Source organism: Heteronotia binoei, chromosome 11 (genome assembly GCF_032191835.1).
Source record: "Heteronotia binoei isolate CCM8104 ecotype False Entrance Well chromosome 11, APGP_CSIRO_Hbin_v1, whole genome shotgun sequence".
Lineage (NCBI taxonomy): Eukaryota > Metazoa > Chordata > Lepidosauria > Squamata > Gekkonidae > Heteronotia > Heteronotia binoei.
The window spans coordinates 44,702,004-44,727,060 of record NC_083233.1 but is presented as its reverse complement, the minus strand read 5'-3'; positions in this window follow the sequence as shown (position 1 = coordinate 44,727,060).

Sequence of the window (25,057 nt, the reverse complement as noted above, 5' to 3'; positions counted from 1 at the left end):
CAGTATTTGGCAGAGGGACTGCAGAGCTGTCAAGAGGGAGCCAGTGCTTCAGATACACACTGGAGAGCCAGTTTGGTGTAGTGGTTAAGTGTGCGGACTCTTATCTGGGAGAACCGGGTTTGATTCCCCACTCCTCCACTTGCACCTGCTGGAATGGCCTTGGGTCAGCCATAGCTCTGGCAGAGGTTGTCCTTGAAAGGGCAGCTGCTGGGAGAGCCCTCTCCAGCCCCACCCACCTCACAGGGTGTCTGTTGTGGGGGAGGAAGGTAAAGGAGATTGTGAGCCGCTCTGAGACTCTTCGGAGTGAAGGGCGGGATATAAATCCAATATCTTCATCTTCTTCTTCTTCTACTTATGTGTATGCATGAAAGACAAATGAACAAACAAAAAAGGATGGGCTCAGACCGCCCATTCTGTGGCTACCATGCAGCAACAATCTGAACAGTCAACCACAGGGTGAGTATGCAGTGAGGCAGGATAAGAGTGGCGTGTTTGGACAAACTTCTCTGGAACAACTAACACTGGATAAAATAGATGCATCGTCAGATCACACCAAGCCTGATGTATGACCATAGCCTTGGTATGATGCTTCAATCACTTTAGACTTCAGCCTCTTTAGAGTCTGAACTCTCATCCTTCTTCCAGTATCGGTGCTTGTATAACCCTTTTTGCAAAAAAGCTAGAGAACTCCTACAAAGTTGTTTATCATTCCATTGATATAAGAGCATAAAATGTCCATGGTAAGTTTAGACCAAGTTCTCTTTCCAGCAATACCAGGCAGATGTTACCAGAGGGTCAGAATCAAGGAATAAGATTAAGCCTTTTCCCTGTTGTTAAGTTGCCAGCAAATATATTGCTTCTGTACACAGAAGTTCCATTTAGTTATCATGGCTGATAGCCATTGATAGGCCTGTCTTCCTTTTTTTAAAAAACAAAACAAAAACATTTATTTCTTTTTTTAAAATAAGTCTATTTATCCAGAAATTCATGATTGCATCTTGTAATAGTAAATGCCTTTATTTTAAAAACCACAACATTTAATTCCCTGAACACTCTGTACTGCCCCACTTCATCCTGCCAAGAAAATATTAAGGCAAAAAGTGTATGAGCTAGTTTGGGGTGATCAGAATTCTACAAACACACACAAACTGCTTGCAAGTGCAAAAACCAAAATTACCCAATACACTTTTTGCAAGTGCAAAAAGTCCCATCCAGCAAAGAGAGATCCCCATGCCAAACCAGGTGCCCATATATGTAACTGCTGTTGATGCAGATGTGTACCTGGATGAACATCTGCCTTAGGACACTTGTGTGGTGCATCTTTTCTTCCACATGAGCAGGTCTCATGTTGGTTATGCATGACTTCTGGTAAATGAATATAGGTGGAGCAGGGCCCAAAGAAGATATGACATATGCAATTATAGTTTACCATATAAAATGATTATGAATGCTAAATCAACCAGCAAATTTATGTTCCATATGTAATGTTGAACTATTTATTGAATGAGAATATGCAGTACCCCATCCGAATGTGGCAGTTAACATTAATTAATCAATTAATAATAACTATTAAGAATATAAAGCTCACGACTTACCATACTCAGGGTTTTTTCCATCACTGATTCCTATGGAGCTGCCAAGAGTTTCCTTTCCTGCCTTTGAGACTGAGCAGGCTGTGCCTAAGCAGTGAATCTGGAAGCTGTTTCCATGTGAGGTGCCACAGATGAGGGCAGCAGCAACTCAAAAGGAGTAAATTGCTCCTGGAACACTATTTTGTTAGAGAGCCAGTTTGGTGCAGTGGTTAAGTGCAGGGACTCTTATCTGGGACAACTGGGTTTAATTTCCAGCTCCTTCACATGCAACGGCTGGAGTGGCTTTGGGTTAGCAACAACTTCTCTCAGAGCTGTTCTGCTCAAGAGCAGTTATAGGAGAGCTCTCTCAGACCCACCTACCTCACAGGGTGTCTGTTGTGGGGAGAAGAAGGGAAAGGAGATTGTAAGCCACTCTGAGACTCCTTCAGGTAGTATAATTCCAATCTCTTCTTCTTCTACTAGAAAAGAGCAAGAGTTCAGTAACACTTTAAAGATCAACAAAATTTGTGGCAGCTCAGATTTTGTTAGTCTTTAAGGTGCTGCTGGACTCTTGTTCTTTTCTATTGCTATAGACAGACAAATATCTTGATCTATTTTCCTAGTGTGGCGGGGTGGTTGTCTCATTGCCTCCCCGTTATATTACCGGCTGCAAACAGACGGCCAGTTCAGGGTGGCATGAAGCCACCTCGAAAGTGAGCTGGCCAGAAAAGAAGCACCCGGGAGCGACCTGACAGCCCACAGAAGAGGGACAGGCCACAGGTGCCCTAAGGAGCATCTAGAACACTCATGTGCTCCGTCTGCAGCTCCCTGGGTACTTTCTGGGTGCTTCCCTGCTGTCCAGATGGCTGGGGAGGCACCCCAGTGAAAAGGCACCCCTTGAAAGTGGTGTCTTTTCAAGCCAGCTCCCAGTGAGTTGGGGACAGCTGAGGACAGGACAGGGACAGCAGGCAGGTATAGACACGCTTTTGGGGGGCGCTCACCTGCCGTCCTCAGGGCGGTTTAAACTGCCCATCTGTAACCAGCCATTGTGTTTTCCAATGGGATGTGCATAATTATAAGGAATCTACCAGATGCGGGGGATGGGGCTACTAGAGTGCTTCTGGCAGCTGAACATGATGCAGGCGAAAGGGGAGGAAGGGTCATCTTTTGGCACCAAATCCCACCTAGACTTTTCATCTGAGCCAGAGCACAAATTCAACGCTTGGAGACACTCCATTCCCTCCCCTGTCATCCCTCAACAAGCTTCTATCTGCCTTTCAACACCAGATCTCTTCCAGTCCTGGGCAGCTTCAGGTCCTAAAGTTAGCGACTCCTGAACTTGATCTGCCAGTTAGTCTGTTATTCTCACTTTAAAGAACAGAAAATGGAGTCCAAAAAACAGCAAGTGACTCTTTGGCTGTCCAGCTCAAGTCTTCCTCTGTCTTTCAGCACAGTTCTTTGTTAAAGCTCCTGCAAATGATCTTTGGTCCAAGGGGCAAGCAAGACATTTAAAGTATACAAATAAATGGTTCCAACATCCCCATGCTTTTTCCAACGCCTTTGTCAAAGCAGTTTTGGAACAGACTGACATTTCCATTTTAACATGGAAAGGATTGAGGTTTGCCCACTCAAATGCTGAAATTAATTTGATTGGAACATACCTTTTAAATGCCCCAACATAGTGGGAGATGATGTATCTACACTTCTCCCTGTTCTTGCCTCCCCCTCGCTCCACAGTACTCCTGCCTGCTCACAACCTGGTAACTCCAGGGAAACAGACTAAAGCAGAAATGCAAACCAATTTAAAGCTCATGTCTTGCGCTGCGGTACACATGTTGATTCTGTCAAAATCTCCGCAGCTTGAGAACATATGATATTTCCTGAAGCAATTTTTTGATTAGTCAAACCAGGCCAAAGGAGTTATAATTAGCTCCAATTAACACTGTGCCCAGCTGCCGAACACTTCATTTCCTGCCATGTTGAGTGGCGAAAGGTAGAGAATTATTTTTCCTTCTTGTGAAAAATCACACATTAAACTTTTAAAATATGTGTGTTTCTCATTCTTTGGCAAGAAAAAAAATGTCACTGCCCAAAAGGAAACTGGGCTTCAGAGCAAATATTTATGTACCATGAAATCATACTGAAAAATGATACAGGTGATTTCTTCTGCCATAAAATCAAAGTGCTATACCTTCAAAGGGAGGGCAGGAAGGGATGAGCTCAGCTCTTGTAGCCCTTTCTTATATGCCCATGGTAATTCTGATCACCACTTTGGGGTCAGGAAGGAATAGTCCTCCAGACCAGATTAGCCCAGGGATCCTGGAGTTCTTTTACCTTCCTCTGGGCAACAGCAGGAGTCATTGGAGTGGGGGGGGGGTAACTGTGAATTTCCTGCATTGTGCAGGAGGTTATATTAGATAACCCTTGGGATCCCTTTCAGTTCTATGTTTCTGTTCAGTGCAAACAGAGACCTGGGTGGAAAAAACCCCCACACTTTTGTACAATTAATTTACAAAGGCTATACCCAGATGATGTAGGAAGATTCAGACAGGTGGCTCCCTTGGTAATTCCTTGGCTTTCGGCCTTAAAAAAATACTCATGAGACCCCTCCCACTGCTTTCTCTCTTCCCCATCTAAATTTAAATAAGCTCTGTGGATCAGGGTGAGGTCCGAAGCCTATCTTTTGCTGACATCACTCTATAAAATGCCATATACCTTGAGGTGCAGTTTAAAGAATGGCAAGATAATAGCCATTTTTAAAGGGAACAACCATGGCTCACTTAGATAGTATGTGCTTTGCGTGCATAAGAGCCCAGGTTTAATCCCTGTCCTCTCCAGTTTAAAAGGATTTCAGGTAGCAAGGCCCATGCATTAGAACCTTTGAGCTGCCCCTGGATCAAAGAATTCATGGGGAAAGAGAAAATCAAAACCTTCTTTTGACTTCCACTGAGTACCTGGCACAGCTAGAATGGAAATATCTCTCGTGCCATAAAGAACTAGAAGGAGCATTTTAAAAAAACCCAAACCTGTACATAATTTTGCAGTGGTTAAATTTAGGGGTGGGGGAGCGGGGAGACACAAGATGGCATGTACAGTAGCAATTTATCAGTTTATGCACACAGTTTATGCACAGTGCAGAGAAAACTGATAAAGACATTTTTTCTAACAGAATTTGAGATTGTGCTGTTCACACCCACTGATTTGGTTTACGTTCATTAGTCGTGAACAGGGGCCCAATTTTCTATCAATAGTTCATCTGTTCATGAGAAGTTGAAGCCTGTTTGATGAACTGCTTTTTGTGTCTTCAAACAGTGTGATATAAAATATTGCAGTCCAAAGGGTTTCACATATGCTCCTTCTCACACAGCCCAGTGAGAGTTCTACACTTTTCCACCCCCACTTCCCAAATCTGTCTTACTGTATGCCACTCACATCCAGCTGTATAATAGTGAGAAAATCAATCAGCAATTACAAATATTCTGGGGTTTTTTTTAAAGGTATTTCACCCATGCCTTATGAGAGGTGCAGTACTCCTCACACAGTATTTAATTATCTGACCTGATCCTCCAAACCCCTGGGTAGGGTTGCCACTTAATTGCTGCAGGTAGGGGCTCTCCCGCTAGCACTCCCCTTCAGTGGAGCTGTGGGAGGAAGATGTCACACAATGTGTTGACCTCACTTTTAGATTAATACCTGGAAGTGATGTCACCATGTTTATCCCCCCCCACCCTCGTGATTTTATGACGTTTGATCATACTTTGTCAGACTGTGTGGAGTGCTAGAAAAATTTGCCCAGAAACATTTAAAAATATTAACAAAATTAACTCACTTTTGATTACGAATGTGTGGTTCTTCCATTCCTCTCTCCACCCCAAGCATCTCAAAATGGGTGTCGTCCACATTTTTCTATCTGCACAATCCCCACAGACTGCTAGTATCTGGGGAAATAAATTGGGATCAGAGGGGGCCTGCTTAAAATGGCCCCCAAGGAGGAGGAAGAGGAGGGAGTGGGCAGAGGCTGTCACTAAGGGCACAGGCGCTGAATTAATGTGGCTGCTTTCAGATTTAATGACAAAGGTTCTGTCATGTGTGCAGGCCCAATAGCCTCTGACTGGAGGCCAGGTGAGACAGAATTAATAGGCTGTGGCTCCTGTGTTTGGCTGCACCTTGCTGGGTAGCCATTTTCCACTTGTGCTGCCTGTGCCAGTGGACCCTGCCCTTTACACAGCAACTGTTTGCCAATTTATAATACTTAAATGTTTTGCAGGCACCAGACTGTCAAACAAAAAAGAGGGAGAGAGATTTAAAAAAAAAACATATTGGGAGCAACAGAAGTCTCAAGCTGACTGCAGACAGAGAGAAGGGGGAGAGAATTTTCATTAGGGCTGAAAGGGAAAAATCTGTCCTCAAACCTCTGCTTCTGCAGTTGGAAAAGTTTCAAAACCATTTTAAAAGACGGGTGAATCAATAGTAATTAGTAATTACAAAATAGTAATTACTAATTACTTAGTAATGCTTGTATTGGAGAGAGTAAGATAACTGGTATCTAATAATTTATCAAAATAAATACAGGGGTTTTAAGGACTATTCAATGTATACAAATAGCACAGTTTGGCTTATGCTAATAGGCATCTGTACTCAAAGTTTTGTCTAAATATGCTTTTTATAGTATTAGTTAAGTTACTAGTTATGTACTCTCTATACGGCCTCTTCTTCATAATACTTAATGGCAGGGATCCTTACAGTTTGTGGAAAACTAGCATTTACAGGAGGCCAGCAAGGAGCCAATGTGGTGCAGTAGTTAAGAGCTGCAGACTCCTGTCTGGAGAACCAAGTTTGATTTCCTCCTCCTCCTCCACATGAAGCCTGCTGGGTGGCCTTGTACCAGTCACAGTTCCCTCCTTCTCAGCCCCACATACCTTGGTGCCTGTTGTGGAGAGTGGAAGGCAAGGAAATTGTAAGCTGCTTTGAGACTCCTTAGGGCAGAAAAATGTGTGGTCTAAAAACCTTCTCTGCTTCAACAATAAACTTTCCTTGGCTTCTTTAATCTTTATGAAAGCTCTACCCACCTCAACTACATCTTTTTGTGGGGCTTGAATTCTTCCACTTCCTGAGAAGGCTCTGCACACACACATACACACACATACCCCAACAACACTGTATAAACAGCAATTTAGCAGCTGTCTCTTCAGCAGGCTCTGAAACTGCCAACCTTACATCCCCACTGAACTCCCTCATGCATCTCCAGGAATTTTCCAAACCTGAGTTGGTAATCTTAGCAGGCTCTGCTAGTAAATTGCAGGATTAACTTTCACCGCCCAAAGGAAACAGGTTACTCATCCATCAGTTTTTTTATCTGGTCATTGTTTTTTGTTTGAGCAAGGGTTTTCATTTTTTTGTCTTAAATACCCTGGTCTTCCAAGATCTGCCTTTGATGTACCAAAATTGTCAGGGCCTATCCATTACCCTGCTTATGAAAAAGACCATCGTTCAGCTCCTTGAGCTACCAAACAAACTCTCACTGAGCTTCATCAAAATGATTTTTTTTTAGTAAAGTATGTTCTTAAAACAGCCAGACCCCAACCCACATAGTATACTTACAATATTTACATCCAGGACTTATTTTGTAGAAAAAGTCCAGTAGGAACTCATTTGCATATTAGGCGACACCCCTGACACCAAGGCAGCTGGAACTCCATTCCTGTGCGTTCCTACTTAAAAAAAAAAATTCTGAAGCCCTGTTTACATCTTTCCAGTGTGATATCATTCATAGAGAGCAGATAATTGAAGGTACTACCCTCACACTTGTTCTCTCCTAAAGCATTTATTTCTTGGGCACTTTCTCATTGTGATCAGGGATAGTCTCCATTTTCTGGACCTCTCCATGGTAACGTCTTCTTTATATTGCCCTAATTTTGCATTTGGGGATTATATAATGGAAAGAGTTGTCATTTCTTCCACAAGCCCCAATTGCCTCCCGGGGTGGGGGGAGGTCTTTAGCAGTTAAATTACCTGAGTTGGGAATGATGGCAGACACATTTCATCTCTAATGCACACAAAAGCCATGAAAACATGGAGACATGGGAATTAAAGTATCATGCAATGTGCTGCTTAAATCCTGGTGAAGCTCCATGATGACCTTTCTTTTCCCCTCCTAAATGGATCTGTACCCTGGTGTTCATTTAAGAAGGTTATGGTATGAATAATAAATAACAATAGTAATCATTCTAAGAGCCGATAATAGATTGTGACATAATTTTATGTCTTTTCAGCCCATCACTAAACCAAAAGGAGCAGCTCCAACTTGCTTTTTAAAGCAACGCAGGACAAAATTTGCAGAATAAATGGATACAGCAAAGAATTTAAAAACCAACTATGTGTAATCAGGGTTTGTAGAATCTTTCGGGATTAAGTGCCGTGTTCTACTGGAGAAAGTTTTCCTTCCAGATGTTTCGTTCTCAGCTGTGGAGAACATCCTCAGTGGTGTTGCAGCTGGAGCAGGCGCTCAGACCTTCTTGGCTGCTGTGCATTGAGTGGGGCAGGGCTGCTGGAGAGCTGCTATTTCTAGGCTGGAGGGGGTGTGATGAAAGGACTTTAGTTCTTTCAAAGTGGATGACGTGGTCTCCTTCTTGAAGTGCATGTTCAGCTACAGCTGATTTTTCTGGCTGAAACAAGCGACAGTGTCTCTTGTGTTCGGTGAGACGGGTGTTGATACACCGATCACTATCTAAATAAGAATTCCAATCATCATCCTCGCCAAAAACGTACAGTTGTAAAAACCCTCATTCACTGTGCATCACGCATCTGTGAACCAAGCCAACTCCAACAGGAACTACACCACCTCAAACAGTCACTGCAGGCCAATGGATACTCCCAACAAGAAATTAGAAGAGCCCTCCATCCCAGGAGACCATCAACACCAAATCCCGAGCCACGCACAAATGTGGGTACAGCCTTCCTGCCCTACATAAAATCTGTCACCGACCGCATTAGCAAAATTCTCAAACGCCATAATGTTGACACAGTCTTCAAGCCCACACAACAGATCCGCCACATGCTGCGCTCGGCCAAAGATATGAGAGATCCACTTTCAACCCCTGGAGTCTACAAAATACCCTGCTCCTGTGGTGCAGTCTACATTGGCACTACCCAACGCAGTATCAACACCCGAACATGCACTTCAAGAAGGAGACCACGTCATCCACTTTGAAAGAACTGAAGTCCTTTCTATCGTCTCACATTATCATACCCGCCTGAACAGAGAAGCTATTGAGATTTACAAACAGCAGCACAATTTTAACAGAAAGGAAGAAGGCATTTTCATCCACCAATCTTGGTACCCAGCTCTGCAAAACACCCTACAGACTATAAATTGCAGAAAGTCTCAGAACAACCAGCAAATTCCACAGAACAATCAGCACAGTCAACAACCATCTTCCTTATCTTCAAACCCCTTCCAACCTTCCCAGCAATTAACACAGAACAATGGTCACATTCAACAGCCAGTTTCCTTATCACTACCCTTCCAGGAAGCCCCACCAAACAATGGGCACATCCACAAACCAATTGCCCTTTCATCACACCCCCTCCAGCCTACAAATAGCAGCTCTCCAGCAGCCCTGGCCCCACTCAATGCACAGCAGCCAAGAAGGTCTGAGCGCCTGCTCCGGCTGCAACGCCACTGAGGATGTTCTCCGCAGCTGAGAACGAAACGTCTGGAAGGAAAACTTTCTCCAGTAGAACACGGCACTTGATCCCGAAAGATTCTACAAACCCTAATGATGTTACCAGCCGTGAAAACTTGAAATCTTTGACAACTATGTGTAATTAGGGTAGTTGCAATCAGGCTGAGGGCATAGGACTTTTCTGGATACGATGCTTGGTATGATGTCACAAGCATGTCATTTTCTTCTGTGAAATGTTGGATGGTCTGTTCCCCCAGAAGTCTCTTGCTGAGCCAGCTGCTGCTGATTCTACCACTGTTCTTTTTTGGCTTCATAGCAACCCCAAGGAACTAAAAGTTCCAGCTCTTGCATTCACATAAGCAAGGAAGAAAGAGGGATGGTGATGATGAATGTTCTCTCCCCTCAGCCTCCTATGTGCTGAGCAAGGTCAGATTAATGCATGCAGAGGCCCTAAACTAGTAATTCTTTTGTATTTAGAAGGCTCTTACAATCTGAGGAACTAAGGTGTAGTTTAATTCGTTTGTGCATAAAGCTAGCTGTGATGTTGAAACTACTAAACAAAGACCATCCTTGGCTCTATTCATTGAGAAGTTGTTGTTTCTAATCACAAGATGGCTGTAGTATCATTGAAGTGTGGTAGACAGGCGTAAGTTTACCTCTCAGAACTCCATTCGGACCAGAGAAAAGCCCCACACTGCTGTGAGGAAGCAAGGGGGGAAAATCCCTTATACAAAAAATTGAACTCAGGGCAGATAACCCAAAGATTCTTCTTCTTCTCCTCATTGTGTGTAGTATATACAGGAGATCCTAAGATTGTCTGGCAGCCTGATGTTTTGGGGCTGAGAGAGCTTTGAAACAGCTGTGATTTACCCATGGTCACCCAGCTGGCTTCAGGTGGAGGAGTATGGAATCAAATCCAGTTCTCCAGATTAGAGTCTGTTGCTCTTAACCACCACTCCACGCTGGCTGTCCGCACACAAAGAGTGCAACCAACACACACAGAGAACAAGACCTAAGTGAGATCCTTCCCACACAGGTCTTGAGGCTCTTGTGGGTTCACTTAAAAAAGAGAAACTAGTTCTTGTGGACTCACTTAAAGGTATACAGATATATACATCACAATGGCAATCCAAATATGACATATAGATACCACTGACTAGTTCATTGGAGTGTATGAAGCACAGCACATCTCTAGGGGGTTATTCCACACTGCCTATTACCTGTGGGGATCTGAGAGGTCACAGCAGGTCTCCGTTCTTTTATGCTTATACATTTGTAAGAAAATGATTGGATTGAGATGCCAGCAGCAGAAACCACAAAGAATAGAGAAAGATTAGAGGATTTATAAATTATCTGAAAAAGAGGCCACCCAGAAACGAAGCATAATCTGCTCCAAGAGGGTTATAATAAATCAAGACATGGGTACATTTTCAAATTCATCCCTAGATGATACAGAAGAGGAAATCTGAGAGGCAAAGCAAGAACCTATAAGCCTGTAGGTATTTGGGAAACATCCTGAGGCCTAGTTCACTGGGCTGGCCTTTGAAGTTCAAGGATAATTTCAGAAAGAATGGCAAAAATACATCAAATATGTTCTATCCTGGTGTGAAGTCAGGGATTTGGGGATGAGGAAAGGTTGCTTTTGTTAGTTGTTACTCACCCCAAGCCTTCAATATAGGACACAGTGTAACACCAATTGCTGTATTTACCGTAAACAAACACAGCCCTGAATGCAAGACAACCACTAGTTATAAACAATATTTATTCCTATACATACCTATAACTTGTATACAAATTTAAAACTACCTCTGATTTTTTTTTTGATGGTATTCCTGGGTGGGTGTTGGAATGAGCAACCCAGCATGCCTTGACACTGTGGGGCACTACATCTCTCTCAGGTGTATAGGTGTTATCTTCTTGAATAGGATGCCTCTCTTTGTCTTTGTCTGGAAATTGACCCCTGACCTCCCCCTTCCCCCCCTCTCAATTTGTCCTCTCACACTCTGCACATGACCTTCCATGGAGACACATGTCTTTGTAGGTCTCTTCTGTAGAGACAATACCTTCATACTCCCACACACAGGATCCTGGACAAGCTGGCCGTTTGTCCGGCATCATGTAGGAAAGGGACTGCACCTCTTTCTCTTATTTTGACTGCAACATTGAATGTGAACTGGATCTACTTGAACAAATGCAAGCTTTTTACTTTTTTACAATATACTTATTGGGAGATTTATTTACTGCACTCAGTATCATGCTTCTATAACTGGGCAAACTCTGCTATATTAACCAAATATCCCAACAGGGTACATGGGGTAAATAAAGTAGCCAAAATGTTGTATACTATTTGATAACAGGGACTTGGCAAGACTCAAATGAAGGTTGCAAAAGACCTTGATTCTGATGTTGAGTCCAGGATATTCCACCTGAGGAGCTTTGCTCTGCAGAAAAAGAGAAGTTCCTCCAAGATCAGCTCAGGAAGTGGTTGGTCAGAGCACCTGTTGGATGGGGCCACTGAAGATCCTTGAAATGAAGGCCAGCTGTGCACAGCAAGACAGATGAGCTTGTTATGTGGTCCCATTGAGACCCAACAGGCCATTGGAGAGGCGAATATATTTCACGGCACAGCAATCAGACGTCTCCAGTGAATTAGGCACTATGTAATATGTCCATTATTTGCCAGAGGGCGAAGCGCTAGGAGAACACAACAAATTGCATCCTGTTCACTGAGACAGCTAATGACTCATGCAGGGTTATGGGTAACAAACCTCTGAGATGGGAGGTTGGGTCACACATTGCTTTATACAACTGAATTTCATGGTATATTAGTAACAGTGATTGGCAATATCGCATGATGGGAAATCGCTAACATCAAGGAGAAGCAGCACGATCCCTCAAAGAGTCCCAGACCTTTTATTTCTTACCCCCCTCCCTGTTTAAGTTACTCAAAACCTACCTGTGACAGGCTCCCAAGGAATAATTTTTCTGGACCTGAGCACAACTGGCAGATGGTCGTAAATTTGTCTCAGATATGCAATTGGAAGTGTTCGTGTGTCTGCATCGTTACCCACTTGCTAAGAAATGTTTTTTTTTTTTAAAGTGCACAGGCATAATTTGTGTATGAGGAGATTCCAGAAATCTATCATTAGAAGTTTCACACACATACACACACCTCACACACTTTTTTTTTGTTATTTTATTCAGGTGTCTGACATAACCATATATCAATTTGAGCCAATTAATGAAGTGTGACAGTTATACATAGTTTTTTTTTAAAAGACACACACATGCTTTTCCTCTGAGCTATAGAACATTGAAACAAACCTCCCAGTGCCTCTTTTAGTACAATAAGCTAAGGGTATTACTATTTATTATACAGCTATATATTCATATAAATAAAGTTAGAAGGATTCCTTTTTGCACCATTGGGCCCCACTTCCACACATTGGTAGGATCTCCACTTCACTGGATATTGTGCTATTTTTAATCCAGGAGATTCATAATTACAACAGCATTATATCCAACTAGGAATGAGGCCCATTATGAGGGAAAATACAATGGGCTCTAAAAAGAGGCTCTGGGCAACTGCCCCCCTTGTTGTCTTCCCACCCATCTAAATGATTCACCCCACCCCCACCCCCCACATCCAGGGGAACTGATCTCTGCCATCTGGAGAGCAGTTGTAATTCTGAGTGACCTCCAGCTATCACCTGGAGATTGGCAACAGTGGTTCCCAAGGAGGAAATGTGGTCTATGGCATTTCACCTGCCTGAGGTCCCACCCCTCCTCAAACCCACCCTTTCCATGCTCCACCCCTCAAATCTCCAGGAATTTGCCAACTGCTAAACCACACTGGCTGTCATAGGGGGGGCTGCTGCTAAACAGGAGCAAGCAGCCAGGCCTAGTTAAGTCATCTGGTCAGGGGCATCTAGTCATCCAGAGGGTGGCACCTGAAGATCTCCTGGGATCACAACTGAACTCCAGACAACAGATCTCTCTCCTCATCCTGGAGAAAATAACTGCTTTGGAAGGTGGACTGTATATCATTGTATTCACCTGAGTCCTCTTTCTTTATTGACAGAAGTTGGTTGCCCCTGGCTAGGGGCAAGGCTGAGGGAAGGAGGGAGAGAGGGACTGACAGGAATAGTGGCAGCCATAGCCTCTGAGGAAATGCTCCCAGCAGGGCCAGGCCTTGCTGCCGAGTCACATTATGGCAGTAGCAGCTCCTTGGCTATTTCTGTGGCCTTCAGAGGCTGTGTGTGCTGGGAGGCTGTCTATGTGGGCTGTTGATGGGGCAGCAGAGGTCTGTTGCCAGCAACACTTTTCAGAAAGCCGGTTAACAGAGAGGACATAGAGAAGAGTTGGAGATGTGGCTGTTCCTGAAGTAAGACTATTTTGGTGATTTGTTCAACATTCTCAGGCCTGCAGTAGGCGGGGACAGGGGAGTCAGCCAATGGGAGGCCAGAGATGCTGAGGCAGCCATGATGGGCCAATTATTTGTTGAATGCATGGAATGTGCCTGTAGAAAAAGCCCAGCAGGAACTCATTTGCATATTAGGCCACACCCCCTGACATCACCAGAAGTTACGTCGCCCATTCAGTAGGTTACTTTCCACATATTGACACAGAACAGTACAGTGCCATCTCACACAGCTGAATGAGAAACTTTGCCCCCACCCCCAAGCACAGCCAGGGAGAGAGAGCCACATGTGGCAGAGCTGGCAGCAGCAGGCCCGGTTTCTCCCGGGAGGGGGCACTCATGGGCAGCTCCACATCTCTCACTCTCTTTACAAGTCTGTTGAAGGCTGGAGGCAGCAGAGAGGATGGAGCACACCATCTGGGAGCTTGCGGCTACCTAGTGCCTTCCCTCTGCCAGAGACCATTTTTTGAGCCCTGGCCAAGCCAGCCGAAACTGTGTTCCTGTGCATTCCTGCTCAAAAAAGGCCCTGGTGAGCTCCATTTGGCCATCACCGTAGGGGAATTATTATTATTATTCCAAGCTCAAAGTAACCTTTAATGGCATACAACAATTTAACAAGCAACCAACAGCCAGCAATAAAACAATAATCAAGAGTAATTGTTAGTACAGGCTCTCCTCCTAGAGGCAAAATACAAAACTTGGCTACCACTTCGATCGTACCAACACAACAGCTAGAAAGTAGAAAATGTGTCTTATGTTCATCAGGCTGTTTTCTCAGTAAAGGCTCTAAATACAAAGCACAGAGGTCACAATAATAAAAACAATATAAAAACACATGCTCTAGAGATTCTATTTTGTCTGCATCACAAGCACATAGTCTATCACAATATGATGAAACCTCCCATACAGCACTGCAGAAGGTAACACATTAAAGCAGGCTTACATATAAGCTCTTTGATGAGTATTATTATTCCTGGAACTGAACCACACAGTTTGAAGAGATCCTTCAGAATCTGCTTTGGCTTCCACTCTCTTGAACAATTTTGAGTCATCTGCAAACCCGGCCAATTCATTGCTATTCCAAATCAATTATAAGCAAGTTCTATAATACCAGTCCCAATACCTATCCCTGGAGAATCCTGCACCTTATTTCTCTGCACCACAAGAACTGTCTGATTACTCTTACTTCAAGCTTCCTGTGTGTGGACAACACAAAACATTCTCCTAGATTTCATAGAGTAATGCATGTGAAGTGTTTTTTCCCCCTCCTTCTCCCTGCCCTCATACAGGAGCATGTGTGAAGTGGTGATCAAAAGCTGGGGATGGGTTATCAATTGCCCCTTTGAAGACTGAGTGTTCTTTACTCCCTGACTCGAGTAGCAGAATTATATAGCATATTTATGGGACCACCAATTTAATGCTCTGGTTTAAGTGCAGAATTGTGACAATCCTTTCACTTTCACGAACACGCTGTCTGACCAGCCGACAGCCCCTGTGAGAAGCAGAACAACCTAATCCTTTAGAACTGAGGTCCAGTTAATGTGCTGCATAGTAATTACCAAGAGCTGATGTGAGACAGTGTCTCCCTTCAGCATTAAATTCAAGCCCTGACCTTTTCCAACGTAATGACTAACTCAACCTTTACATAATAATACATGTGATATTTGGAGAACATAACGTAAGGTGCCATTTTAACTAATTGGATAGAAATAGATTTACAGAAGCAAATGAATTCGCCAATCAGACGCCACCTTCTTATCAGCTTGATGGCATAATCATCAGCTTCAGCTCCCTAGATGGTTGACTTTGCTTTAATCACAACCTACCTAGGTCACAACCTACCTAGGAGCAAAGTTGATTGTGCTCAAAATGGATGCCTATAGCTAAGGCTGGGTGGAAACAAAGGTTTTAACCTGGCACCTAAGGGCCAAACTAGACATTACAATTTTAAGGACAAATTCAGCCATTTAAAAAGGGTGTGAGGGGTATGGCAGGAACAGAGGATCTTCCTTTTTTGGCACTTTAAAAGGCTCTGGGTGGGAAACAATATCCCCTGTTTCCACTGCACTGTGTCCTCGCAGCATTTTCAAATGGCTGAATTTAACTAAAATGGCATCAATGCCTGCTGTAATAACTAGTTTGACCCTAAAGCTACAGAGGCTAGATGCCAGATGATGAGCAGTTTCATACATGAGGTACCATTGCAGAAAAGGTCCTGTCTCTAGTGGTCTTCCTATCTAGCGGTCTTACCTCTGAGATGGGAGCAAATAGAGAAGAGTATCTGAGAATAGTCTTAATTGGTGGACAATCTCATAGGACATTCATTGGTCCTTTCACCACCCTGGCCTGAAACTTTAAGGCTACAGGAACATATGCTAGTCACAGAATATAGTTTTGTTTTTGCAGGACTTGCATGTCATTGATTTATTATAGTGAAGGCTTCTGTTGTCCCAGCAGGGAAAACCTAGCTAGAGCCCTGGTTTAATGCATGCACCTAGAAGGAGTCCTGGCTAAAAATCTACCATGCATTCCCACCACTGCAGAGCAAGCTGCATCTCTGCTCCATCCACACCAATTCTTTTGCACTGTAGATTAGGCTCCTTTGCAGAACCAGCAAGGCAGATCAAACTACACATGCATATGAAAATTATTCTAGCCTGAGGCTGTCCTGCACCGAGATTTCTGCCAAAGGACTCTCTAATGCTCTACTCTCTGGAGTGAATGGCAACAGAATTCTCCCAGGCATTCCAGCTGCTTAGTCCCAACATATAAACCAAGACACACGCAAGTAAAACTGAGCAGCTAACATACATAAAAAGAGGATTCCATGAAAACATTTGATGCTGCTGTTTATATCACGTGGGAATCAGTCAAAGATCACTTTGCTCAGTGAGTGGAGGAGGAGGAGCTAATGCTGCCAGGTCTTGAGCTGTCACTTGTCTCCATTAATTGGTTTTTCATCCATGGGATATCTCCATAATATACATAGGTCAACAATAATCTTCCCATTGACGTCCCAGAGAAATTCCTGCTTGCTCTGTCTCTCCCTCCCCCATGATAGTTAATCTACATCTACTCAATTTAAGATCTTTCTTAGATAAGAAACATGCTGCTTCCCCCACATGGAAGATCAGCAACAATTTTGTGACCAAAGGATGGCAAAATTCAGCCATGTGTCCCAACACCACCAGCTGCAAACTGTTACCAACTACTAAACGCTAAAACAAGACCACAATTTGCTCCAGAGAGACAAAATGACCCAATGAAGTGAAGTGCACTGTGAAAAATAAATGTAAAACGCTGTTGTAGATGCACAAATGATTATTTCATTATCTGGCCAATGTACAACCGACAGATACAAATTGTTCCAATCATACAGTGATGAAAAAGTAATGAACAATGGATTCTTGAATGAGCACAGGAAGAAAATAATGAATTGCAGTTTAAATGAAATCAGGAGTCAATGGACTGGATCACAGACTGTCCTTCAGACACAGGAATTCTGCATTAGTTTAACACTGTCATTTGCTGGGAAAATGTCCTTTGAAATAAAAGGAATTTCAGGAGGCTGTAGTAGAGATTGGCAGATCTAAGAAGGAACCAGACCTCTTTGGATAAACTAGCATTAGGTAGGTAGATTTTAATCCTAACTCAGTCACCTCCTTCATTCCCAAGAAGATGAATTTTGATGTCAAGATTTATAAAAGACAGGCCTATTTCTTGATTTATTTAAAATCTTTGTAGATTCTTTCCCCACATTCAAGGCATATTGCATACAGTAAAACATTGCATACAATAAACAACATGGAGTAGTTAGAAAGTTAATCTATGTTAAAAGTCAGAGCAGGTTTTCCTCGGTCAAATGCCAGCTGGAACAATGTATTTTATATCTTTTGGGAAAGTCTGAAACAGAGATAGCTTCTTTGGAAGATGATTCTCCAAAAGAGGGGCCACCAGTAGAAAAAGCTCAGATTTTAGCCTACATCGTCCTCACTTGCTAAACACTTGCTAGCTGATCAGACTTTGATTGAAATGGAGCTCATATGGGAACAGGTGGTCCAGAGAGCCAGTTAGGTGTAGTGGTTAAGTGTGCGGACTCTTATCTGGGAGAACCGGGTTTGATTCCCCACTCCTCCACTTACAGCTGCTGGAATGGCCATGGGTTAGCCATAGCTATAGCAGGAGTTGTCCATGAAAGAGCAGCTTCTGTGAGAGCCCTCTCAGCCCCACTCACCTCACAGGGTGTCTGTTGTGGGGGGAAAAGATATAGGAGATTGTAAGCCACCCTGAGTCTGATTCAGAGAGAAGGGTGGGGTAAAAATCTGCATTCTTCTTCTTCTTTCTCCTCCTCCTCCAGCCAAGCAGTGGAAAGGCTTGATTTAAACTTGGAAGCAAATTTAGTAAACATGTAAAATGGAAATGATCAGAAATGAGATAAATGTCATCTACCCAAACCTTGCTCTCTCCTTATCATTAAACATTTGTATCTAAGAACTCAATCACATTATGGTTTATTTCATATTATTTTAAAAGAAGTTTTCTCCTTTTGCAGATCTAGCTGCCCAAGGTTGCTTTACCAAGGAGGAGGAGAGGAAAACTTTAACCCTGCATTTTCCTACCTTTTTCTCCCCAGAAGTCATCCCTCACTCGCTTTTACCTTTGGTGGAGGGAAAAAATGGACACCTGTAAGTGTCCCTCACCTGCCTGTCTACTACTTGGGTACCAACTTCAGGCATCTGGTACTTTACAAGCCAAGGCTGAGGGAGTGGGAAGTTCAGAGGAGGATGCCTTTGTAAGAAACCCCCCCCTACTTTTCATACACATGAACCGTTTTCGCACATAGCTTACCTCTCAGTCACAATCCTGTTCCCTCCGCAGCGTCTGTCGGATTTCCCACCATCTGCGCCAGAGTTACAGGAAGTGCCGCAGCTTTTGCGCAGCAAATGTAAATTGGGTTTTAGCGGTTTACGTTTGCTACGCAGAAGCCGCGGCACTTCCTGTAACTTTGGCACAGATGGTGGGAAATCTGACCAGACGCTGCAGAGGGAACAGGATTGTGACTGCGAGGTTAGCTGTGTGCGAAAATGGTAATGGACATCGTGATCACCAGTATGGTTGCCAGGGTGCCTGGAGTTTTAACTCGCACACATCTGCTCTAAGAAGTGGACTTTACCCATGGTTTCTAAGGCTTATGTGGATACTATAAGCCTCAGCTTTGCAGCAGCATTCTACATCTCTGGATGGGTGTTAGCCAGAACTACAGACTTCCAGCCGCTCCTTGCGTGCACAATCTTGGCTGTTGCAGTGGAAGAAGCCATGCCACCATGAACTGTACAGGCAAACAGTTTCCAGCCTGAACCAAAGGCTAACACCACCAGAATCCATCTTGTTTTCCTGACTCCATTACAGCAAAGCAAGAGGCGCACGTACTCAACAGCTGTTACATCTACATAAGGCAATCAAGCTCAGCTTAGGCGTGGACACTGCCAGACCGCCCAAGTCCTTGTCAAACGGAACTTTAGGCAATGGACGGTGCTAGCAAGAAGAGCAGAAGAGGAAGACCAGCTTCACCTAGAGCCAAAGTTTTTTGTATAAATCGGGTATCACCTTAGGTACCAATTTGGCTCTCTATTGTCACCTTTAGATAAGTTTGGATAGCTTGTTTAATCACCTCCACCCATGCCATGTCCTAACTGTCATTCTGGAGCCTCTTTTCCTGAGGTAACACAGCATGTGACACCGCATCATGCCCCATCTGACCCAGCATCATAATCCTTTTGCCCTCCTACCCCCTAGGAGCTTAAGGAAGACCTTATAAGCTCTGACCCTACATCCCACACGTGTGCATCTGACAGTACCCCAGTCCTGCTGTTTAGATACGCCCCCGATACCTGATCAGTTGAGGGTCCCTTCCCCCATCTCCCTCATTCGTTGCCATTGGAGCCTTCCTTGAAGACAACGATCGGTAATTATGACCCTGTTTGTCCATCCTTGTGTTACCTCTGTATATTTCTCCTTATTTTTATTAGGTCTGTATGTGTGCTGTATGTATCCATTATCTTGTATGTGTGTTCTATAGTTTTCTGTAATAAAAGCATAATTATTTTACTTAATTAGTGTCCTTGGTTGATTTAGTAAGAATTTCTGGAAGTAGAATCCTGTATACATAGATTCTAGATCCCTTTGAGCCATAGTTGCCCACCTATTAATTCCCCAACCTCTTTTGAGGCCAATTTGGTTTACACCTTTGACAACACATGGGTGGTATACTTGAGAGTTGGCAGGCATAGTTATCAAATCCTTTGGCTTCTTAATCCAGCTGTCCCACAAATCTCAATCACTCCTCCTCTCCAGTTCCCTTCTCCCTGTCTCATAGAAAGGGGGAAGGATACCTGACTTTGTGGTAGTACATGGGAACAAAATATCAGGATTGCACTCCATTACAAACTGAGGTTTAAAGCAATTTTAGAAGCATAGAAACACAATATCCTCATCACAAGAAGTAATCATTCAGTTCTGGTCAATACTAGTCAGACCTCACCTGGATTGCTGTGTCCTGTTCTGGGAGCTACACTTGAAGAATGATCATAGGATCACAGAGCTGGAAGGGGCCATGCCAGCTGTCTAGTTGAATCCCCTGCTCAATGCAGAATCAGCCTAGCGCAACCCTGACAAGTGTCTGTCCAGCTACTGCTTAAAGATTGCCAGTGAGCAGGAGTTCACCACCTCCCTAGGTAGCTGATTCCACTGTTGAACAAATCTTACTGTAAAAAAGTGCTTCCTAATATCTAGCCAGTACCTTCCCACACTTAATTTAAGCCCATTATTGTGAGTTCTCTCCTCTGCTGCCAACAGGAACAGCTCCCTGCCCTCCTCCTCTAAGTGACAGCCCTTCAAATATTTAAAGAGAGCAATCATGTCCCCCTTCAACCTGCTCTTTTCTAGACTGAACATTCCCTAGTCCCCCAGCCTTTCCTCATAGGGCCTCCAGGATCCTGATCATCCTCGTTGCTCTCCTCTGCATCTGCTCCATTCTGTCCACACCCTTCTTGAAGTGAAGCCTCCAGAACAATTTTCCAGGTATGGCTTGACCAATGCAGTGTACAGCGGGACTATGACATCTCGCGATTTGGATGTTATGCCTGTGTTGATACACCCCAATATCACATTAGCCTTTTTTTTTTTTGCTGTATCACACTGGCTGCTCATATTTAACTTATGGTCCACCTGTAGCCCAAGATCTTGTTCACACACACTGCTACCCAGAAGTGTATCCCCCATCCAGTATACCTGTTCCTCATTTTGTTACCCAGATGTAGAACTCAGGATTTATCCTTGTTAAACTGCATCTTTCTCACATCCGCTCACTTTCCCAGGATTTTCAGATCTCATTGAATTCTATATCTTCTGGTGTGTTTGCTGCTGCTCCCAATTTGGTGTCATCTGCAAATTTAATGAGTAGCCCCTCCATTTAATGAGTAGCTCCTTCATCCAGGTCATTTATAAAAATATTGGAAAGTACCAGGCACATAACTGAGCCCTGAGGCACCCCACTGGAACCTCCCTCTGTTCAGATGAAATGCCATTGACAACTACTCTTTGAGTGTGGTTCTCCAAACAGTTTCCTATCCACATGGCTATCCAAGAGTCCAATCTACAGTCCTCAGAACATCATGGGGACCCCTGTCAAAACCTTTGCTGAAATTCAGGTAAACAACATAAACAACATTTCCTCGATTCAGTAAGCTCATCACTCGATCAAAGAAGGAAATGAGGTTGGTCTAGCAGGACCTGTTGGACGCATATCTGTGCTGACTTCCTTGGATCACCAAGTTGTCCTTTAGATGTTTGCAGATTGATCCCTTTAAAATCTGCTCCAGTATCTTCCCTGGCGAAAAGGTAAGACTGACTGACCTGTAGTTTCCTGGGTCATCCCTCCTCCCCTTGTTGAAACTTGGATAACATCTGCCCTTCCCCAGTCTTGTGGCATGTTTCCTATCCTCCAAGAAGTCTGTAAGATGATGGACAAAAGTCCTGCAAGCTCTCTAGAAAGTTCTTCGAGCACTATTGGGTGCATACTATATGGCCCAGGGGGATTTGTACTAATTCAAAGCATCCAGGTGCTTCTCAACTACCTTTCTGTCCATGGCAACTAGCAGCTGAAATGTTGTGCCTACTACCAACTCTAGATGTGCCTGTTCTCTTCTTCAGGGAAACAAAACAGAAGCAAAATAGGCACTACATTTTTTTGCTTTCTCTCCGTCCTCTGTCAGAGTTTCTCCATTTTCACCCAACAATGGGTCTATTGCATCTTTCATCTTGTGTTTGCTCCTCACATACCTGATTTTCCTGTAGCTCACTGTGAATTTTGGCCTCTCTTCTGGCTGATCTAGCAACCCACAGATACTCTTCTTTAGAGGTATGTCCTTGCCTCTATTTCTTGAACATTTTTTCTCGCCACCCTCCCTTAGCACACCGCAAAGTTCTCTGTTCATCCCCATTGGCTTGTTGGATTCCCTACCATGTTGTAACATTATTGAAATAGATTCACAGAAGAGTAGCCAAGGTGATAAGAAGTCTGGAAAATAACCCCCCAGCTTTTGGGCTGGTTCAAAAAGGGAGAAGGGGTTCTTTCTGACCACCAGAAAACAGTAAATTAAGGATCATGTACAAAAAGCCTTGTGGCTGAGGGGAAATGCTGACTGGATCCAACTCCCTGTGATGAGGCTAGAGGACCTGGTTATGCTTAGCCTGGAAAAAAAAAAGACAGAGGGGATATATAAGCACCCTCTTCAAAAGTTTGAAAGGCTACCAAAAGAAGGAGGGCAAAATCTTCATTTCAGCTGTTCCAGAAGACAAGGAGATCTTATGGGCTTAAATTGTAAGTGGGTAGATTTGAGCAGAGAGTTGGGCTGCAATCACACACACTAAATAATGCACTCTCAATGCACTTTCCAACTGGATTTTGCCAGTTCAGACAGTAAAAATCCAGTTGGAAAGTGCCCTGAAAGTGAATTAGAAGTGCATTATTTAGTGTGCATGATCACAGCCTTGGACTAGGTAGCCTATAACGCCCCTCCCAAATCTGTTAGATACCCCTTGACATGGACAGATGCTTGTAGGCTAGGAGCTGGCCACCTCCATCTTCCTCTCCCCCTTCATCCTGGAGATAGCTTGAAAAAAAACCTGCCTTTTGAATTTAAGAAGGATTGCAGCCTTATCAATAACATTAGCCCAATGAGTGTCATGATTGCCCAACACTCTCCCTCCCACTGCAGGCGCAGCCATTGTGGGCATCAAAGCAAAACACCAGGGTTTGGACTCCCGCTGTGCCTAGATGAAGAACATCTATTTCTGAGCTCAAAGTCACACAAGAAAGAAAAGGTCATTTTTCATTACTACTTGCTCAGTGGCCTTGGAATATTGACTGGGACCTTTTTTTCCTCTTCTTTTAACAGCATCAACAAACAACAACAAAGTCCAACAGAATACAATGATCTTGAGATCCATCAATAGGCAGGGATAGATGCAGGGGAAGTGGAACACACCAGAGAATAGGTTTTTCCTTGCACGGCAGACCACAATAAATACTGGCCAGGCAGAGAGAAGTCAATGAAAAAACAAGTTGTCTCTGTTACATGGGGCTGCGTGGGAAGGCGGCTGTCTGTTTCAGTCTAATACATACTGGAGACACACTCCATTAAGAACATCTTGGTTCTTCAAGGTCAGGATGGCCTTGAGATGCATCCAGAATAAATACCAAAGACTTTAATTCCCAATTAATTTACAGTTCTCAGAGAGGAGGGGGGAGGGAGGATCCTGTCTCCTTCTTTATTATTATTTATTCATTTAGCACTATCAGCAAACCTAGCACTTTATATAGCAACTGTAGGAAAAACAAAAAAGAGGATCCTGAGGTTTGTCAATGGGGACGATAATAAAGGGTAAAGTTCAAAGGGCAGAAATGTGAGCAAATGCAGTTAGATACATTTTGATCTAATATCAGTTGAGATGAGGACTGCAGAGTTAAACCAGAGACCTAGACTCCCACTAAGGGGCTATGGGATAGGGATACAAACAGTGTGGGATAGGATTGCCAGCTCCAAGTTAGGAAATTCCTGGAGATTTGGGGACGGAGTCTGGGAAGGTCAGAGTTTGGGGAGGAAAGGAACATTAACAAGGTATAATGCCATACAGTCTACCCCCCACAGGAGCTATTTTCTCCAGTGCAACTGATCTCTCATCTGGTCGTAATCCTGGGAGATTTCCAGGTCCCACCTGGATGATGTCAACCCTAGTGTGGGATGGATGGGGTGGGAAATAAAAGAGTTTGGAGTCATTAGGACTGACTGTGTCATTCAAGTAGCCAATGGAAGTCTACCTGGCCCTACAAAACCTCAGACTCTGAGCTGTTTATATAATGTTCTTGTGATTCCTGAAGATGCCATAAATCTCTCTTTATTTAGACTGCAACAGACAAACATGGCTACTCCTCTGGTACAAAAGGAAGTCACATATGGCAGAATGAGGCAGCAAGATTGCTCCCCAAGGACAGAATTAAGAGTCAGACACAGAGTATTGGTATAAAATTGGGTCACTTTATTCAATATTCTAATAAACAGCAAGGGTACCCTACCAGCGGCCTGGCCAGGGCTAGGGGTCACCGCAACTGCTCCCCTGCCATTAACAGGCGAGAGACCCAGCCCCCCAGCCGGAGCTGAGTGTTACTCAGCTCCCTCCAGGCAGGCCCAGCAGGAAGGCACGCACCAGAGGGCCCAAACCCAGACGCACATCTTGCCAGAAAGGCACCCTCTAGCCAAGCCTCTGGACAGTCTGCATTCTCCAAACCCGGGTCTTCAAACCCGAAGGCTGATCATGCCAGACCCCAAATTCCCCAAAAGGGGGATGCTTCACAGTCTTCCCCTAGCCGCATAGTGCCCTAAACCCCAAAACCTGCCACTACTAAGGCCAAGTCTCTACTTAGGGCTTAGCGCCCACTGGGAAGTCCAAAGCCACCCGCAACCCTTGCTGCAAATCTCTCAGGAAAAGCATATTACCCTTTTCCAAGAGATGGACCCCATTCCCTCTGTAGAGGTCAGGAAATTTCAACAAAATGTCCGGATGGGGCAAATAGTGGCCCAACCCCTTTTCCAGCACCTTCCTGATCTCATTAGCCTTATACCGGGCCTTTTCTATAGCTGCAGGGTCCCAAGCACAATGCCACACCAGGTGGGGCAGCATGGCTGACCAAATTATGGTGGTCCCAGGCCATCGCTCCCAAATGTACTGGAAATCATCCTGGGCCTGCCAAACTAAGGCCTTGCCCTTTTAAGAGTCCCAGATCATTACCTCCCAGGTGAACAATTAAAACCTGAGGAGGA